Consider the following 9,273-nt stretch of genomic DNA (forward strand, 5'->3'; position numbering starts at 1 on the left):
TAGTAAATTTGGAGAGGAGAAGGAAGTGGAATTCATGGTGGTGCAGTAGATGTCTGGTGGTTTAGGGGGTATTGGAGATGTAGAATCGTATGGATTAGGGTTCATGGTAGAGAGCTTTTCTTTTTCTAGAGCTCTTTTCCTGTTAGTAACACTAATTGCTGCCTAGAAGTGTTTTTTTAAATTAATTATCTAAACACAAATTTCTTCTCACCAAAAGTACTTTTCAGTAGAGCACTTTTGAGAAAAAATTACTTCTCAAAATAAGTTAATATCTGCAGCTTGGCCAAACAGGCTATAAATATAGTTGAATGTGAAATAAGAATATGAGTGTTAGTAATACACGATAAAAAATAGAAAATGATATAAAGTTCTCTTATACTCCTCATCAGATTTATTTCCTCATTTTTCTTTGAAAGTATCTAACAAAATATAATCTCTACATTACAACTTTAGTATTAGTACTAATTTGTACATTACAACCTTTGCATAACTTATCTGCAAACCAAATGACCCGTTATTACTATATTATTTAGAAGCCGGACTTATAGTGTATGAACATTGGGACGAACATTGAGATTTCAAAAAAAAAGTAAGGGTAAATAGGTAATTCTGCATGTCTTCTCAGAGGGACACGTGTGCTACTATTAATTTGAGCAAACCACGTGTACTGTACTTACATTCAACTATAGTCTATAGTAGTAAAGCTCACAATTTCTCCCTTATTTGGAAGACCAAGACCATCTAGGTTTATGAGTATCTCAACATTCTAATACTCGTTTTATATTCTTTAATCTTTTAAATTGTAAAATTGTTTGATTGATTGGTTTGTGGTTACTTGTGGCGTTAATTCTATTGTACTTGTGATTTTGGTAGATTCTATTTCATTCTCTATCTTTCTTTGTTGCATCCATTTTTTGGTGATGTGATTTTGATAAATCTGATTTGGTTTTATTCATATCTTTGATTTTTTTGTTGATTTTCTTACATGCAGGTTGGTAATTTGTATCTTTTGCTCCCGATTTTTCAAAATAAATGATTGATGCATATGTCAGAATACATATTTGTTCCTGATTTATAGCTAAGAAATTAGCAAATTTTGAAGTGAGATGACTTTTAAGGGGAGTAGTCCTTGTCAATGACAACTATTTTTAGGTGCAACATTATTAGGATACCTATATGTGTCCTTCAATTTTGACTTTATTCTGGAGAAATTTAAGTCCTGCTATCAGTTCCTATAAAAATGACCCAGAAGTATGTTAGATGATTATTTTTTATCGTAAGTGTTTTTGAAACAACGGATAGTTTAGCCACTCCTATCGGATCCGAATACGAAAGGACTCTTTTTTTGTATGCATAAGAGATGCTAGTACATGAATAGGACAAAGGTTTAAGTGGATTTGTTGATGCTATGTGATTGAGAGTTTGTTGGTGAAGTTCATTAGATATTTGTGATTCGACTAACTTCAGTTCGAGGAAGAATACAGTATAGTTTGCAACGACAATAAACTTAGACTTGATATTTAAGGTAGGGTTTTTAATACAATGTAGTTTGCAACTGCAAGTTCTGGTGTAACCTCTTCAATTCTTCCTAGGGTAGGACTGCTCATTCACGTTTTAAAATTTCCATTAACATTGATGAAAATTTCACTTGTAATATTAGTAAATAAAGTTCATTAGCATCTCTTATTTGAGATTCAAAGTTAATTGTTTGGGATGAAGTCTTAATGGACAAAAACAAACTGATTGAAACTTTTGATACACTTTTAAGAGATCTCATGGATATACGTATACTCTTTGGTGGGAAAGTCATAATTTTCGGGGAGACTTTAGATAAACACTTTCTGTTGTTCATAGCAGGAACAATGAAGACTTTATTTCCAAAGCCTATTATACTCTAATATTTGGAATCATCTGGAAAACTTATGTTTATCTGAGAACATGCGTACCAAAAAAGATCTTGCGTTTTTTAAATATATAATGAGAATTGAAAATGGACAAGAAAAAACTAATAACTTCAACAGGATTGAAATTTCGCATAATTTTATCATTCCTTTTACTAATAAAGCAGAATCGTTAAATATTTTATTTAAAGTAACATATCCTGATATGCATACATTCTTTTCTGATATGTCTTCCATAATTTCTTATGTTATTTTGACAACGAAAAATAATTTTATTGATAAAATAAATGATATGTTTATACATCGACTTCCCAATGATGCTAAAGTGTATACTGCCATTGATGAAACTATATAATCAAATGACCAATCCCAATTTGAAGATTTTTTACATACATTACATTCTGCTAACTTACCACCTTATAGATTAACCTTAAAAAAGTGTCCAGTTATATTATTAAGAAACTTAAATCCTTCTGAAGGTTTATGTAAAAGTACATGATTAATATGTCATAAGTTTAAAATGAATGTCATTAGTGCTACTATTCCCAGTGGTGATTTCATAAATAAATATGTATTTATCTCAAAGATACTATTAGGGGTCGTTTAGTAGGAAGTATTAGAAAAAATAATGCAAGCATTAGCTCTATGTATTACTAAAACCTTGTTTTGTATATTTTTTTAACATGTGTATAACTAATACAAGTATTAGTTATACTGTCACGACCCCAGTTCGCCCTCCGTGAACTGTCGTGATGACACCTAGTCTCTACGACTAGGTAAGCCTAACAATGCGGAACATAAACAAAACTTGCGGAAGAAATAATCAAAAACCAAAAATAACCGAAATAAACGATATAAAAAAAATGCCGCTCAGCATAAACAATACTTAACTTCTCAAAACCAATACATACTCCCAAAATCCGGAAACTCATGAATCACAAGCTAAGAAATACTACATAGCTCTAACTCTGGAATGTCTAACAAGAACAGAAAATATAGAAGGGTAAAATACTAATGCAGGCATAGAAAGAGACTCCTCGGTTTGCGGACGCGACAAATATACCTCAAAGTCACTAGAGCAGTCGCCTCGCCTCAGGGTGATAGGACTGTATAGAAGTACCTGGATCTGCACATGAAAAAAAACATGCGTAAAAGGGTATGAGTACACCACAGCGGTACTCAGTAGGTGCCAAGCCTAACCTCGGTTGAGTAGTGACGAGGAAGGTCAGGGCCCTACTGAGCTTAATAGAAATACGAGGTAGAACGATATAGAATAAGACAGTATAACTGAGTGCAACAGTAAGAGGTAACCAAAATATAAGAACAACAACTATAACAGCGACAGATAATAACAGAAAGGAAATACAATTCAATGCAGAGATAACAACCGGGGGTCTACCAGGATCCCGTCTTGTAGCCCCAAATGTAAATAACCAGTGGATCTCCTGGGTGTTGTCCCGTAGTCCAACTCATAGTGCGCAGGGATCTATCAGAATCCTGATCCGTAGTCCCAAATGTAAATACCTAGTACTGGGGGAATCTACCGGGTGCATCCCTGTAGTTCCATATAACTGTGCAGGGGGATCTACCGGAATACCACATCCGTAGTCCCAAATAAACAAACAAGGAGATCTCCCGGGATACCGTCCCGTAATCCCAAAGTAAACACACAGCAACAACACGAAGAATACACAAATTAATTCAAATTCCACATCAAGGAAAAGTAGGTATTTCTAGCCTAGCATGTTGCACATAATACAAATAAGGCATTTTGAGCAAGTAAATCAATTAAGTCAATTAAACATGTTTCTCTAGACTAACAACATGCTTAAATTTCAAGTAGTGTAAACAAGAAAGAAAAATACAATTAAGGCTATTTTTATGAAAATATGATTTTTCAACAATTAGCACAAGTACGCGCTCATCACCTCACGTACAAGACATTTCAATTACTACAATACCAATCCTAAGGGGAGAGTCCCCCCCACAAGGTTAGACAAGCCACTTACCTCGAACCGGCTTAATAATCAACCAGAAACCACGTTCTTGCCACGAGTATCCAACTCCAAATGATCAAAATCTATCCAATTAAATTGCATAATGTAAATAACACTTCAAATAACTGATTCTGCGATTAAATTCTAAGCTAATATGCGAATTTAGGTAAAATGTTCAAAATACCCCTCGGGCCCACTTCTCGAAATCGGGTAAAATTTACATTTCTGGAACGCTCAAAACAACATCCAAAACACCAATTTTTCATCGGATTCAAGCCTAAGAATTCCAAAAACTCTAAAACACGCTTTCGATCAAAAAGTCTATCAAACCTCGTCCTAATGACCTGAAATTTTGCACACACATCACGTTTAACACTACAGAGCTATTCCAACTTTCAGAATTCCATTCCAAACCTCGGATCAAAATCTCACTATCTAACCGGAAACTTCAAAATTCAACTTTCGGTATTTCAATCCTAAATTAGCTACGGACCTCCAAAACACTATTCGAACACGCCTCTAAGTCCGAAATCACCCAAAGGAGCTAACTAAACCATCAGATATCCATTCCGAGGCCGTCTTCATACTGTTCAGACTATGGTAAACTTTCCAACACTTAAGCTCTCATTTAGGGACTAAGTGTCCCAAAACTCTCCGGAACTCAAAATCGAACATCCCGGCAAATCATATTAGCAGAAATAAACTTGGGGAAAGCAGTTAATAGGAGATCGGGGCGTTAATTCTTAAGACGACCGGCCGGGTCGTCACATATACATCATACTTGGTATTATCCTATGTATAAGTAATGCATAGAAAATCATAACATTAGTAATACCAAGACTCTTACTGCATGCATTAGTATGGTTAAAGATAAAATTATCCTTAAAGTCCCTTAAAGCTAGAGAATATGGAGGACATTTTTGTAAACAACTATTTTTCTTAAAAATTATGCATTGCATTATAATTTTAATACACCACACCAAACAATAGATAAGAAATAATATCTGCATAACTAATGTTTGCATTACTAACACATGCATTACTAATACACCTTACTCCGCATTATTCTTATACACCCTATCAAATGATCCCTTAGTACCATCTTTTTAGGATATCGTGCATAACAGGAGCTTAGTGCACAAGCTGCCGTTTTTATATTATTAGCAGTATCATAAGATGAGAATTTACCAGTTCCTTTTAAAAGAACACAATTTCCAGTAAGATTATGTTTTGTTATGATTATAAACAAAGCTCAAGGTCAAACATTAGATTTTGTTGGAATTTATTTGTGTGAACCAGTTATTTCACATGATCAACTTTATGTTGCTTTATGTAGAGCAAAAAGTTTAGAAAACGTAAAAATATTAATACGTCCACCCATAGCAGAAAACACAGATGATCATTCTACCTATAACGTAGTTTTATGACGAAATCATCTGAAAAGCATTCCCATCTTGATCATCAATGACATGTTTTTGCTATATTCCCTTAATAAATGCCATGTTAGTCCTTTATAGATTTATTTAGAAAGCCCATTTCACATTGTCTGCTTGATCTTTGGATTGAATTAGAATAAATAATCTGTAATTTTTCTGAAAGATTTGTGATTTATTCAGTATAAAGTTGGGCTGAGATTTTTCTATCTTCTCTCGAATAGGATATGCTAATATTGTTACATTTCACTTACTCTTGCAGGTTGTTGTTTACACCGGAAAAGCTAAATTTTTTGTTTACTCCACTTACTTAGCTCTTATGAAGCTATACATAATGGTTGATTAGGAATCTAAGCTCCCAAAAATAGATGCTCTGCAATTGCTATTCTTATCCTGCTTGGAAGTTCCATCTCCCTATTTAATGAGTTTTTTAAAAACTTTTTTCTGCACTTCCCTTTTTTCTCAATCTTCGATGTCTGAACTATATGTTTTGATGAGTTGCTTCAGTCTTTTAAAGTGCAAAATAAACTCTTTTGACGGACTCTGATAATCTCTTTATTTCCCATTTTTTATAAATGTAGTTTGACCTTCTTTCACATTGGAGTATCTAAGTTCACCTAAAAGAAGCAATTGTAGAATCTGAATCTTCAAACAAGAGACAAAATTAAGAACCAGTAATACTATCCGTGAAAAAAGAGGCACAAAGGCGAGACGTGCTCTCTCTTTCTCTCTCCTACTTCTTCACTGTTTCTTCAGAACTGCTGGAGAAATTTAATTTTTCACAAAAATGCAGTTTCTTTCAAAAAATGCTTACTATGGCAAAGACGAAGACTTGATAAAATCATGACTAGTGTCGCAAGAAAGTGTACCAATATTGCATCATAAAATAGTACCAAAGGCAACATAAAGTGTACACTAAGTTTGAACTCTTTCGATGTCAACACGAGGAGACCATTTAATATCCAGGTAAAGCGCATTATTTGGCTCTTAGTAGTCTTCAAATGTAAAATTGGGAATTCCTCTGCAATTTCTTTTTCTCCAGCCTATGCTCCCATTCTCTGTGTAAGTTTCTCAATTCTTCAGCGTTTTATTTCTTCTTTTTATTTTAGTGTTTCACCTACATCTTTGAGTTTTGCCCTTCTTTCTATCTCCTGATTTTGCTTGTTACTAATCTGTAACGACTCAAATCGGTCGTTTTGAGCTCTAACGCGCCATTCGGCGGTTTGAGACATGAGTAGCTTCACTTCAGGTATTATGACTTGTATATGTGGTCGGAATTAAATTTCGGGAAGTTGAGAGTTGATTTGGAGAAGAAATTCTCGTTTTGGAAGATTAAAGTTTGAGGAATTGACTAATGTTGCATTTTGGATGGATTTCATAAATTTGGGTTGAAGTGAATTTTAATGTTATCGATGTCCGTTTGGGATTCCGAGTCAAAGAATAGCTCCGTATGGTGATTCCGGTATTTGGGAGCGCGTCCAAATATGAATTTGGAGGTCCGTAGGTCGTTTCGGGGTCATTTGGCGAAAGTTGGAAATTAGAAGGTTTTTGGAAAGTTTGACCGGGAGTGAACTTTTTTATATCGGGGTCGGATTCCAATTCTGGAAGTTAAATTAGGTCTGTAATGTCAAATGTGACTTGCGTACAAAATTTGAGGACAATTGGACGTGATTTGATAGGTTTCGACATCGAATGTAGAACTTTGAAATTATAAAATCCATTAAGCTTGAATTGGTATGTGATTCATAGTTTTGGCATTGTTTGATGTGATTTGAAGGTTCGACTCAGTTCATATTGTATTTTAAGACTTGTTGGTAGGTTTGGTTGAGGTCCCGTGGGCCTCGGGGTGGTTTTGGATGGTCAACGGATCAATTTAGAGATTTGTTGTGTTGCTGAAGGGCATGAGTTCTGGTGTAATCGCACCTGTGGAAAAAGGGCCGCAGGTCCGACTCACAAAAGTGGCAAGGCAAGCATAGAAGCGGAAAGGCCAAGGCTGCTGAGGACCGCATGAGCGGAAAGAGTTGCACACTTACGACAACACAATTGCGAAGGCAGTGGCCGCAGAAGTGGCAAGGCCGCAGGTGCGGAAGAAGTGCCGCAGAGGCGGATGCGCATGAGCGGCCAAGGAGTCCGCAGGTGCGGGAATCGCTCGGCAGAATTCTTAAAAGAGTAGGGCTCAACCATTTTTGCCATTTCTCTTCATTCTTGGGCGACATTTGGAGATTCTTGAGGGGATTATTCACCTAGCAATTTGGAGGTAAGTTATTCCCACCTATTGCAAGTTAAATACTTGGTTTATATAGAGATTTTAACATGCAAATTTATGGAACATTTGTGGAAATTTGGGGCTTGGGTAGAAAACCTAGAAATTGACAATTTTGGAGTTAGACCACGAATTTGGGCATTGAATTGAGAATAAATTATATATTTGAGTTCGTGATGCTATGGGTAATATTTATCTTCAAAATATTTTGGAATCGGGGCACGTGGACCCGAGGGTGGTTTTTATCGACTTTTCGAGTGGAGTTGGAAATTGTTGTAAATTAGATTATAACGAGTATTAGAGTATATATTTATGGATTTGCACATTTATTGAGTAGTTTTGGAGCGTTTTGCATTGGTTTGAGTTGTTGTAAAGGCTTTGGAGCCAGCTATGGAACTTCAGAGTAAGGTAAGTCTCTTGTCTAACCTTGTAAGAGGGAATTAACCCGAATTCATGTGTGTTCTTATTTGCGGGGGCTTCATACGCACGAGGTGATGCGAGTCCGTACGTAGCTACAAATTATGCCTATGTTCGGATAGTTTTAAGTTTAAACCATGCTTTATTGATATCATTATTTAATTATGTTTATTATTTGCCTCGAAAAGAGTTGAAATTTAGGATTTCGAGATTTGAAAGTTTTCATTTGAATTTCGTATGTTGAAAAGAATTGAGGAATATTATAATAACTTGAGAAATTTATGTTCAACCGCATCACAAATATATTTCGCGAGCAGGGTAAATTTTCACTACTCTCATGGGAGCTGGCCGTTCGCCTCGGCAGGTTAATAGATGCATCTATGGTTCATGTCGTTCGACCCTTGGCAATGCACAATTTATATTTATATGTTGGATGGACCGTACGACCTCAACATGATTTGCGCATGATAAATTTGGAACTAATAATAATTGATATTGCTTCATTGGCTTGAGCTATAAATTGTTAAATGACGAAAATAAATTTTGAAGTTTCCTATTAATAAAAGAACTGTTTACTCATTTCTTGTTATTGAGTTTTCAGATGTTTAATATAATCCATGCTTAATTATAATATTGGTATTCTATTGTTAGCCCATAGTAAGTGTCAGAGTCGATCCCTCGTTACTATTTCTTCGAGGTTAGACGGGATACTTACTGGGTACGTGTTGCTTTACGTACTCATACTACACTTGCTGCATATTTTTATGCAGGTACATATATGTTTAGTGGCCTTGTGGGCGCGGAGGAATGGTTAATACGGGGACTTAGGTGAGCTGCATTCCATGTTACTAATCCGCGGCCAGCAGAGTCTCCTTCGGAGTTATTTATATTTTTCCTATCTAATCTGTATTCCGAACAGATGTTGTATTTTATTTTACTCCTTAATTGATGCTCATGCACTTGTGAGACCGATTTTTGGGGGTCGTTATGGGTTGTTCAGTGTTGTAGTTGCAAAATTATTATCATTTACTCTGTAAGTTCTATCTTTGACTATTTAATTGAAGGAAATTACGATCTCGAAAAAGTACTAAAATAAGTAATCAAGTCAATCATTTATTGTTGGCTTTCCTGACAGCGGTGTTAGGCGTCATCACGACCTTTAATGAATTTTGGATCGTGACATAATCTTCCATTGGATATTAATTTTTTCGTTCTTTTTAACAATTTCTTACTAGATTTTTACATGCATATCCGAAATTGTA

Source organism: Nicotiana tabacum, chromosome 11, assembly GCF_000715075.1.
Source record: "Nicotiana tabacum cultivar K326 chromosome 11, ASM71507v2, whole genome shotgun sequence".
In the NCBI taxonomy this organism is placed as follows: domain Eukaryota; kingdom Viridiplantae; phylum Streptophyta; class Magnoliopsida; order Solanales; family Solanaceae; genus Nicotiana; species Nicotiana tabacum.